The sequence below is a fragment of the Neofelis nebulosa genome, chromosome 2, assembly GCF_028018385.1.
Source record: "Neofelis nebulosa isolate mNeoNeb1 chromosome 2, mNeoNeb1.pri, whole genome shotgun sequence".
NCBI classification, from domain to species: domain Eukaryota; kingdom Metazoa; phylum Chordata; class Mammalia; order Carnivora; family Felidae; genus Neofelis; species Neofelis nebulosa.
In genome coordinates this window covers 18,071,841-18,083,291 of record NC_080783.1, presented here as the reverse complement: position 1 = coordinate 18,083,291, position 11,451 = coordinate 18,071,841, and the positions used below count along the sequence as shown (strand labels likewise).

General features: G+C 42.0%; 1 long non-coding RNA gene across 1 annotated transcript; it reads left to right on the top strand.

Moving 5' to 3' along the window:
- The first annotated feature begins 3,523 nt into the window (after window positions 1–3,523).
- On the top strand, window positions 3,524–10,865 carry LOC131497393 (uncharacterized). The gene is made up of 2 exons (XR_009254946.1): window positions 3,524–4,426; window positions 10,607–10,865. It is a non-coding gene; the product is annotated as an uncharacterized LOC131497393 (long non-coding RNA).
- Window positions 10,866–11,451: the final 586 nt, after the last annotated feature.

The window sequence follows — 11,451 nt, the reverse complement described above, 5'->3', positions numbered from 1 at the left end:
GCTTAACACTGGCCATTGTCAAGTTGGTGATAGAGTTACTACATTCTTCCAAGATGTGACTTTCTCCATCCATCACCGTGCTAATCTCTAATCTAAAAGTTTAAATTATTACCTTTGGACACCTGTAGGCACGTGGCATTCAACTGAACGTGGCAATTATTTCTGGTCTTCAAATCGACTGAATCTGAGCACGTATTTGAATTCTATAATGGCAACACTTACAATAGATGAGGCACGTCTCTTAGAGTTGGTGGGAAGAAATAAAATTCTGTATGTAGAAAGTTGGATGGCGAGGTGGAGAAATAACTATATTTTTCTTTGTAAAAATGTATTATAGTGTAGTTCACTGTATGTTCTGGAAAAAGGAACTGTAGTTTCTCTAAAAGTAAGTCATTGCCGTGAGAGGTTGAGGTGGGGGAAAATGCCACCTCCCAGAACTAACCACTATTAATATTCTCCCAGACTTTTTTTCCTGTGTAAGTATCTTTATAGTTTTCAAAAGTCATCTCCTATTATGCATACTATTATTAGCTGCTTTTTCCACTTAACGATATTCTGCAGCTATGTTTCCATAACAATTACCCTCTATTTTTTTAAACGGCCACCCAGAACCTAGTTGTATGGGTGCACATTAATTTACTTAGCCAGCCCTCTGTGGAAGCACTTTCAGGTTGTTTCCTATTTTTCACTGTTATAAATAACTTGGAGATAAATATCATTTTTACATCTTTTTAAAATTTGGCCAATTATTTTCATAGAATGAATCTTAGTACCCCTGCATCGGAGACATCCGCTTAGAAAGAAGAATACGTCTGCTATAAAAATGCAAAGAAAATCCTTCTGTGACCCCAGTCCCTCCTCCTCATAGTCAGTGTGGCATATTTGCATGCTGTTTGGTTAAGTTGAGGTTTCAGTAAGGGTTAGTGAGACACAGGAAGGATAACTTCATATTAAAACAACAACAACAACAACAACAACAATAGCAAACAACTCCTACTTGGCATTTTCCTTCGGATTCCACTTGTGTTTCTCCACTCTTTCCCTCTGTTATCACTGGATACTCCCTTTACCTCCTTTATCTTGTCCAGAATGTTTCCTTTTTGGAACTTGGGTGCCAAGCTGTCCTTCAATTCTGTTCTGAGCTTTAGGTATTCAGAGGGAACGAGAGAGACTTCATACTCCTACAGATCCATTGAGAAAGAGAGAGAGAGAGAGAGAGAGAGAGAGAGAGAGAGAGAGAGAGAGAGAGAAGAGGTGGGGAGGGAGAGGGGAGAGAGAGAGGAGAGGAGGCAGAAGGGAAGGGAGGGAGAGAGAAACAATTTCACTAACAAAGAAACAAAGTGGACATTGAGATCTATTTGTTTATTCCTGAACCTCTGCTATATTGTTTTACACGCTGCAGCTTTTCAATACATTTTAATACTGGGCAAGGCAAGACTTTTAGAACTCTTTTTAAGAGGATCAAGTTAAACAGAGATGCAGGGCAAAGATCAGGAGAAGGAGGAAACAGAGGGATTTATTGCGGTGGGGGAGTGGATAGGAAACTCCCATCTAATTGGTAAAGATTTTGATGCCCAGGGAACTCTCCCAGCTCTTCAGGAGGAAGCTTTGCTGGGGTATCCTCAAGTTCAGTCAAAGTAATCTGTTCTTCTCTTACTCATGTCTGGGTGACAACAGCAACATCCCTGTGACTGAAATAAGACCAGGGACAGAGCCATGACTTTAGCCAGAGTAATAATCAATTATATTGCAACATCCTCAGTGTAGTCCACAGGTACAAAGTGGATCATGATGCGAAGGAAAATCATCAGATTACTCAGGCCATGGCTAACCTGGTTCCCTTGAATGTAATCTGAGGATGAATACTCACATTTCTGAAGTAGCTTTTCCTTTTATTTTGATTCCTAACAAGTTCTATTTCCTCTTAAAATTGAAATAAACATTGATTTTTTTTTTATTGTTGCTGTTGATGAACAATTTCTGATGTAGAGTCTTCCCATTTTTGAGTTTTAACCTACTACTGTACTTCCTAGCCTAAGTAGAAATTGATTTCGGGAAGTGAAAAGATACAATTCTGTTGAACGGTTTTCATTTTACAATGATAGCTTAGTAGTAAATGAGGACATTAGAATAAACATCATGAGGTCCTGGCTGTGAGCATCAATAGTGTTTTTTTAATAGCTATTAGAGTTATCGAGTTTTCCATTTTATAATACCATTTGTGATTATGCTGGAGTGAGCAGAAAAGAGAAGGCTATGGTACTATGGATTTTTTTTTTTTTTTTGATGCATTAAGGAGGCGTATTGGAATCAGAATCCCAGATTTTGGTTTCAGACCAAGCCCTACCACCTCTGTACTCAGTGTGCCACTTTTCTGTGTATCTCAGTATTGTCTGTGAAATAGAGAAAATAAGACCAGCTTTACCCATATTTTGGGTTGTTGAATGGACTGAAAGAGATAATGCATGGAAAGCCACTTTGTAAAAGGTGAAGCATGATCCATCTTAAGATACTACTGTTCAGAGATTATTCCTATAAACTGCTGTACAATTACCTAGGAAGACAAAACATTGGTCAAATTCCTTCTGAATGGTACTTTGTAAATAACCCCTGTAACCCACTAATTGATTTTAGGACCTGGTTAAAGCAGTCCCAATTCACTCTGCTTTAACATTGTTGGTGATGGTCACATCATGGGCAAATCTAGGCTCTTCTGTGGCCTGGTTTGCTTTTCCTAAGAAGAATCAGGGGCACCTGGGTGGTGCAGTTGGTTAAATGTCCAACTCTTGATTTCGGCTCAGGTCACGATCTCATGGTTCATGAGTTCAAGCCCTGCATCAGACTTTGCAAATGTGGAGCCTTCTTGGGATTCCACCCGCCCCCCCCCGCCAAATAAATAAATAAACTTAAAAAAGAAAAGAAAAGAAAAGAATCAATTGCCCTTTGGTACCTGGCCATGGAGGACTGGATACTACAGATCTGTGGTTCTTAAACCTGGATTTCCATCAGACTCACAGGGAATTTTTAGAAGGTGCTTCTTCAAAATTCTCACTCCAGACTTAGTTCATAAGAATCTTCAGCAGCTGGGACTCCCAAATCTGTGTTCCTAACCAGCTCCCCAGTGCTTCAGATGCACAGCTGGATTTATAGCTACACTTGGGATAGGAACCAGAAGGTGAGGGTTCTGTTTTTCGCTCTGTCAGGTACTAGTTGATTCTCTCTTGGCCTTACTTTTGACCTTAGTAAAATGTCTGTGAGTTTATTATTTTTTTTATAAAATTTTTTTCTAAACGTTTGAAAGCGAGAGAGAGAGAGAGAGAGAGAACACGAGCACAAGCGGGAGAGGGGCAGAGAGAGAGGGAGACACAGAATCAGAAGCAGTTCAGAATCTGATGTAGAGCTTGAACCCACAAGCCTTGAGATCATTACCTGAGCCACCCAGGTACCCCAAAATGTCTGTGTTTTTTAAGTTGTGATCAAAATCCAGGAGAAGAGGATTCTTCAGATACTTCAGATACTTCAATGAAGCATTTGAAGCCAATCTGAAGATTTAAACTCTCCTGAGAACCTCTGGTTGCTTTTGTTTAATAGTTGGGATCCTGGAAGCTTCTTTCCCTGAAACGAGTCCCACAGCTAAAGAAGTTTGGGACCCACTAAGAATCTACGACCCCTACATTACCTTCCAGCTCTGACAATCTGTGGTTATATAGCTACAGTTCAAATGCTCTCAGAGAAGGTGCTATAAAACTTTCTTTTGTTTCATGTTCTGGTTATTAAAAGTCAGCACAAATCTTCACAGCATTGAGAGACCAGCTTTGAGGATAATTTGGGTCTTTAAAGAACACTCCTCTGCCTCCTTGAAAAAGTTGTGTTAAAGCAATTAAATGTTATTTGAAGGAAAGAAAAAGCACAAGCTGACTACTGAATAACAGGACTAGTGTTAACAAAACAATCCTTACCCTGGGATCAAAGCCAGAGAGAGGCAGACAGATAGTGTGCAGGGGATAAGGGGAGAGAGGAAGAACGGGAGGTGTTAGAATGGCTTCGGTTCAATTAGGGATGCGAATGCGCAATTTGGGGATAGTCTTCTGAATTCAGAACAATAGCTGGCGATGGAACCGTGAATGGCCCCATGAGAACTCACAATGCAAGAAACACTGGATTCGGCATCTCTGTTCAGACAAGGGGCCAAATAAAGGAACAAAACAAACAAGCGGACATAATTGTTTGCCATTCAAGGGAGCCACAGACCGCTCGGCATATGGTGTGTGGAGATTCCGGAATGCACAGGCGATCTCATTTGGAATGACTATTCTTGTTCCAGAGGCCTGGGAGCCAGATGAGCAGGAGGCTGACTGAAAGATGAGGTGGACTGCACCCTCCATTTCTGATGCCGAAACAGTCTTTCTCAGCTTCAGTGCCCAAGGTATTCACCAGACTTGGCTCCAGTAGATATTCATTGTTTCCCAAACTCAAATCTCTCCCGCGAAGGACAAAGAGGTGCCACGACTGAAGAGATTTTGGAAATACGCGATAGACTGAAGAGTATCTCCAAAAGGGAGAGGCAAAAAGTCTTCTGAGTAACACTGGGAATAAGGGCCCCGGGTCCCCATATCCCAATGGACGCGTGGGACGTCTGGTGCTTTTGTTGCTCTGTTTGTGGAGCGTTTAGACAATGGGGAAGACTGAGCTGTGGCCTGAGAAGGCCTGCGAGAGGTAACTACCTCTTCGTCTGGGGTCTTCCTGGCTTAGAAGCAAAAATTCACGGAGCATCATGCTCCCTGGGGGCAGGGAGGGGAAGGTGGACATGGCTGTTAACAAATTTAACTCTCCCAAGCCTGTGTGTACTTAGGGAGTTAGTTCATTGCTTCTGAGCCATGTTACAAGGGGCACAAGGAGAAATTCTTAGGCCAAATATATCTGGGAAACAGTTGAGGTAAAACAGGATTTTTTTTTTTTTTTTTTTTTATTGCAGGACTTTTCATAACCTTTGGTATTCTAGGAAAGGGATATTGTATGCAGTTTTTTCCAAGTGATTTGCTCATGGAAATATTTATTTGCATGGCATCTCTTGGGACTAATGTTCAACAGAACACACGTTGCAAAGGAAAGAAACTGGGTCAAGGAATCTTAGGGACCCTAGTGTCTGTTTCCTCATCTCAGAAATCAGGGTATAGATCCGGAGAGAGAAAATGATTTCGTCAGGATCACACAGATGGTTTTTGTCTCACACTGGAAGAGAAACTAGGGTACCATGTAGAAAGTAACAGGTCTTAGGAATCTGGGTATATACCCTTTCTACTACGTCACATTGTACTTGTCACTGCCCCTTTGTACAGGGGTTTGATGCTATTCAATAGCAAAGCTGAGATCAGGAAGGATGGATAATCGGGGGTCAGATTTTGGAGCGGTTTGAATGCCAGATATTTTTGAATTTTATCCAGGTGTGTTACACTTCATCTTGTCACTTATTATACCGTATCATCATGGGTGCCACTGGCAGATTATGTTATTTTGCTCACATCTTGCTTCTTTCCCCATCTCTGCTACAGTGGGTGGAGTCTACTTCCTTGTCTCATTGATGTTGGGCTTGGACATGTGTTATGGGCTGAATTGTGTCCTCCCCCCACCCCAAATTCATATATTGAAGCCCTGACCCCCAGTACTTTAGAATGTGACTGTATTTGGAGATAAGCTCTTTAAAGATGCGACTAAGTTAAAATGACGTTAGTAGGATGGGCACTAATCCAGTATGGCGGGTGTTCTCATGAGAGAAGGAGATTAAGGCCCAGACAGGCCCAGAAGGAAGACCGAGTGAAGACACAGGGAGAAGTGACCATCTACAAGCCAAGGAGGGAAGCCACAGAAGAAACCAACTCTGCCACACCTTGATCTTGGACCTCCAGCCTCTAGAACTGTGAGACAGTAGGTTTCTGTTGTTTAAGCCACCCAGCTGGAGGGACTGTGTCACAGCAGCCGTGGTAAACTAAGAGAATGTCTGAGAGAGTGTTCATGATGGGTAGGTGGCTATCATCCAAGGAATCATCAGGAACCCAGGCCTTTCCCATCTTGTGGCTCAGCCATCTCCAACGCATGGCTTCCAGAGTCAGTGTGCTTGTTTACAAGAAGATGGCAGTGGGAGAACTGTCTTATGGGCGATTTCTGGAAGTGGTGGTATATACCGCTTCCACTCACATTCCGCGGTCAGAACTCCATTCGTGGGCACACCTGCTGCGAAGGATGCCGGGATCTGTAGTCTGGCTGTGCACCAGGAAGAAGAGGAAGTGGATCTGGGGATTAGCCAGCCAGTCCTGGCCATATCTCTTAACTACCCCGTGGAATAGGTTGTGTGAGAAAATGGCAATAACTTCTCTTAGATCATAGGGCTGGCTAGAAAAGGGCATATACTTTATAAAAGAAACTTGTGCTCATTAAAAAAAACTGTGTAGAAGTGTGAATATAAAAAGTAACAGGCCCGTTTGTTCTTCCCCTCCCAAAGCCAGGTCCTGGAGGAGACCAGAGCCAGCCCCATGGCCTCGTGGGCAGGAATATCCCATCTGCTAAGGTGGTTTGTGGGAGGCGGGGCTTCCCACCCGTGCTCCGAGAAACGATTGCCCAGGGAGTGTGTTCCTCCCCTAACACAAAAGTCACTTTCCTGGCCCTGGCGGTGCCCTGATTGGGAAATCACCCTGATTTCTACACGCAGAGAAACGAATAATGCTTTCCTTTCTGACTGGCATTTATTTGGTGGCAACTGACTGAGATTCAGACGAGGTCAGGAAGTCAGAAAAGTATCAGATCATTTTGGCTGAAATGAGTTGAACATCAGCTGGCGGGACAACCCAGACACACACTCAGCGATCATTACCAATTTTTTAAAAGCTTATTTATTTATTTTGGGAGTGCGGGGAGGGGCAGAGAGAGAGGGAGAGAGAGAATCCCAAGCCCCGACACAGGGCTCGAACTCACGAGCCACGAGATCATGACCTGAGGCGAAACCAAGAGTCGGACGCTCAACTGTCTGAGCCACCAGGAGCCCCAATTATTAATGATTTCTAATGTTGGTGGTCTTGGCACAATAAAACACAATCATGTCAGTAGCTCCAACTTTGATAGAACAGAGTTGTTGGGACTCCCTTGCTTTTCTCTTTCTACTAGAACATGTTGATTCTAACTAAACCTTGTTTAAGCTTGGGGCAATTTAAGACAAATTTTTCTCATTTTAGACAAGGAGGTGAGTTGAGATGGATTACCATCAAGTCATTTCTTCCAGGAGCATTTGTTCTAAGCACAGGAATAGCCCTCCGGTTTTGCCCTCCCCGACATTTGCAACACTCACCTTTGTTTCTTGCTGTTTGATTCTCTTGGGTGTCTCTTCTCTCCCAGGAACACTTACCTCACTCAGGTGCTGTTGCGTTGTTAGAAAATAGGTTTTAATTCTCTTAAGGTGAAACGTTTCCCTCATTCACGTTTCATTCAACAAACATTTATCAAATGCCTTGTGGTACCAGGTCCCCAGAGTACTAAAATGAATGAGACAGTCCCTGCCCTCCAAAACCTGTTGTCTATGGGGGTTGGCCCCATTGTTGCAGAATGGTGTCTTGTGGGAAGCTGGGTTATCTTATTCTGTGTTCCAGGAGCAGTTTAATGTATTGAATGAAAAGACTGAACACAATTTTGATATTCTTAAAACATTAAAAGGTGTCATTCTGGGCATACACGCAAATGTAAATAATTTCCCTTATTATTGAAAAAGGTAGTTGAACGGGAAGTAAGGACACTATTGCTGGAAAATAGCACATTACTCAAAAATGATGTGGAATGAATCACTGGCTTTATTAGAAAGTAGTTCTCTATTAAATAAATTATTGAACCCATTTGGGAGGGGCCTAATAACAAATAGTCTATATTCTGTCTTTTCCTTCTGTCTGTCCTTCCTTTCCTCCTTCCTTCCTTCCCTCCCTCTGCTATCCCTCTCTCTCCCTCCCTTGATCTTTTTTTCATTTTTAACATTTATTGAAAACCTGCCACATTCATAGTGTTCTATAGCTAAGATTTTCCAGCATAGGCCATATTTTAATAATTTTATTCTTTTCCAATAAGATGTTTTATTAAATATTTAACTAACTGTGATTTGGTTTCAATATCCTTGTTAAACTTTTCACATGACAGAACTCACAAAATGGAAAAAAAATCCTTGCTAGGCCTTGGGCTTTTCTATCTGGCTTGGGAAGTATGCCCCTGGGTATGGTAAAGGTTCTGGAATAAGCTGGAATGGGACAGTGTGGGGACACACAGGTGAATAGGGCTCAGCCCCTGTTATGATCTAACAGGAGAGATAAGGTGAAATCTGAGTCTCTGTCACAAAGGCACAATTTACTGAGTGCACACCACATCCCTCATTGGCTTTCCCCAGCCAATCTTTTAGGAAGTGTGTAGAAAGTGAGAAATTACTTCCACTTGATTTTATCCCTATACACTGAGGTTTGAGAGAAACCTTATAGACAATATGTTTCCTAAGAATTGGCTTTTTGTTGATTTGATAAAATCCAAGATACTGAACTCATTGGGAGAATTTGACTTCTCTGTTATAAGTTGTGGGGGCCAAGAAACTATGGCCATCTGTTTTTGTAAGGCCTGGGGCTAAGAATGGATTTTACATTTTTAAATGGTTGACAAAAAAATCAAAAGAAGACTATTTCATGACATGAGAAAATGATATGAAATTCAAGTTTCCATGTCCATAAATAAAGTTTTATTGGAACACAGCCATGCTTATTAATTTACATATTGTCCATGGCTGCTTTTGCTACAATGGCAGAGTTGAGTATTCATGATAGAGGCCATATGGCCCAGATGTAAAGCTGGAAATATTTATTATCTGGTCCTTTAAGAAGGCTTGCTAACCCCCTGATATATTGTTTTATTTGCTAGTGGAGAAAAGTTAAAAAAGGCATTTAACACCTGGACCCAGAATCTCTTCTAGAGAAGGAATGGTCTTTGTTTAGAAAAATCCTCAGATGGACCATTTGGATGTGCAAGGCTGGGAGTAGCACCCAGCTGCTTTGTATAAAAATGGAGGACAGATGCCTCTGTCCCTAACCTTCCTCGTCCAGTTTAGAAAGAAGGCTCTTATAGTAAAACGTACTCAGGTTTGAGTCCCACTTCTGTGTGCCTTCTGGACAGTCATTTAACCATTCTGATCTTCAGGTTCTTTATTTGTAATGTGAGAACAATAGTCAAATTTACCTCTCAGATTTGTCTGATGATAAAGTGAATTAATGTATATAAAGCACTTAACATAGGGCTTGGCACATAGTATTTTCTTAGCCTGTGCCTTGCCATTCTTGTTGTACTTCTTCTCCTTTTCTTCTCCTTTTCTTCTTCTTCTTCTTCTTCTTCTTCTTCTTCTTCTTCTTCTTCGAGAGAGAGAGAGAGAGAGAGAGAGAGAGAGACAGACAGACAGACAGAGACAGAGAGAGACAGAGAGAGAGAGAGAGAGAGAGAGACAAAAGGAGAGAGAAAATCTCAAGCGGGATCCATGCTTAGCATGGAGCCCAATGTGGGGCTTGATCCCATGACCCTGGAATCATGGCCTGAGCTGAAATCAAGAGTTTAACCTACTGAGCCACCTGGGTGCCCCGAGCCTGGCACATAATAAGCTTGCTATCTCTTCTAGCTATGATTTATGATTATCATGATTATATTTATAGGATACAGGAAAATTAAATGAAATAATATACACAAAGTGCCTAGAATACCGGCTAGCAAAATCCCTTTTACATTCCAATGGAAGGTACCCTGATGTTCAATCCTTCTTGGAGCCAGGTCTCTGATGCAGTCTGATCCTCAGATGTTTGGATGTGTATCTGAAGCCAGAACTGGTATCAGGGACACCTGGAGGGTCTGGGTAGTGTGACCCTTGGATATGAAGGGTGGGTGTGATTAATAATGAGTTTTAGCATAAGCAGTGTCCTTGTATAGAGCTGACATTGTCTTCTCAGAGGTTGAACAGGAAGAAACTGGTTAGTGGTGCAATGGGAGGTACAGTATCCAGAAAGAATCTACAGATAGTGATGGCTGTTTGCTTGATTTTCCAAGAAAATAAGGAGTGCCCAGGAAATAGGAATGTTTAACTTCACGTAACAGAGGCCGGGGGACACTAAAGAGTGTTTTTTGATGATGATGAGTTGTTTAGACCTTGTATCCTCAGCAAAGGGTTTCCATCAACTATAAACTTAGAATAAATGCTGTCGGCTGGTCTAGAAGCTGCTTTTAAAACCTGTTAGATGAGCGTACACCATTCTGTGTGTGAGTACTTGTTTAGAGCTTGGATTCTAGAGGCAGAAAGATGAGCCAAATTCAGATCTTGCATTGGCCATTCATTAACAGTGACCTTGCACAAGTGACTTCACTCATCTGTGCCTCATTGGCTCACCTGTAAATCAGAAATAATAACAACACCTACTTTTGGTAGCCAGCTGGCCCCCAGGGACCCCCACCTACTGGTATTCACTCCCTTAGTATCTCCTCCTACATCGAACCAAGGTTGTCCACGTGACCCAGAGAACACACTAGAAGTAACATGTATCACTTTGATTCTCAGATTACTTGATCCAGGTAAAGCCAGATGCTGTGAAGTGAGGACACTCAGGCAGTCGGTAGAGAGGCCCACATGGGTTGGAACTTAGGCCTGCCAGCAGCCACATGAATGAACCTTGAAATGGGTCCTCTGCCCCCAGAAGATAGCACCTCTGGCCAAATTTCCATCCATGTGAGAGATCCTGAGCTGGAACCACCCAGCCAAGCTTCTCCCCCCAGTCCTGACTCACAGAAACGGAGATAATAAATGCTTGTTGGTTTAAGTTGCTGCATTTGGGGTACTTTGTTACATAACTGACACAGCACCTCATAGAGCTGTTAATATTTATAATGCTCTAGAACAGTACCTGCCACACAGTAATCAACATGTAAGTGCTTGTCAAACATATAAATTCACAGATAAATACATAGCTAACTGAGGGATTAGGGTGAAGGAAGTGTCCTTTTGGTTGGTCAAGACTCAAATAGTCAAGTCTTGGCTGTTTCAAAATCAAAGCCTTCTGCTTTCTTCAGGGCAATCTTGCCTGTTTTCATAACAATTTGCGATAAGGAGGAGATCCTGATTTATATTTCCCACAGAAGAGAAGAGAGATTGAAATGGCAAGTGCCAAAGAAATTAAAAGTCATTTCGGTTTTTCAATTCATTACTTCTGGAAAAAAACTCAAGCCCAGCTTCATTACTAGTGCTCTGTTTTAGTGCTGATGATAATTGCAAAGGCAGTATTTTTAAATTAGAATGTATAAGACCACATGTAATTAACCTGTACAGAAGGGCTGAGACTTCATATTAGACTATTAAATCAATCCCAGCAGAATCACTAATGCTGAGCAATTGATTTGAAAATACTG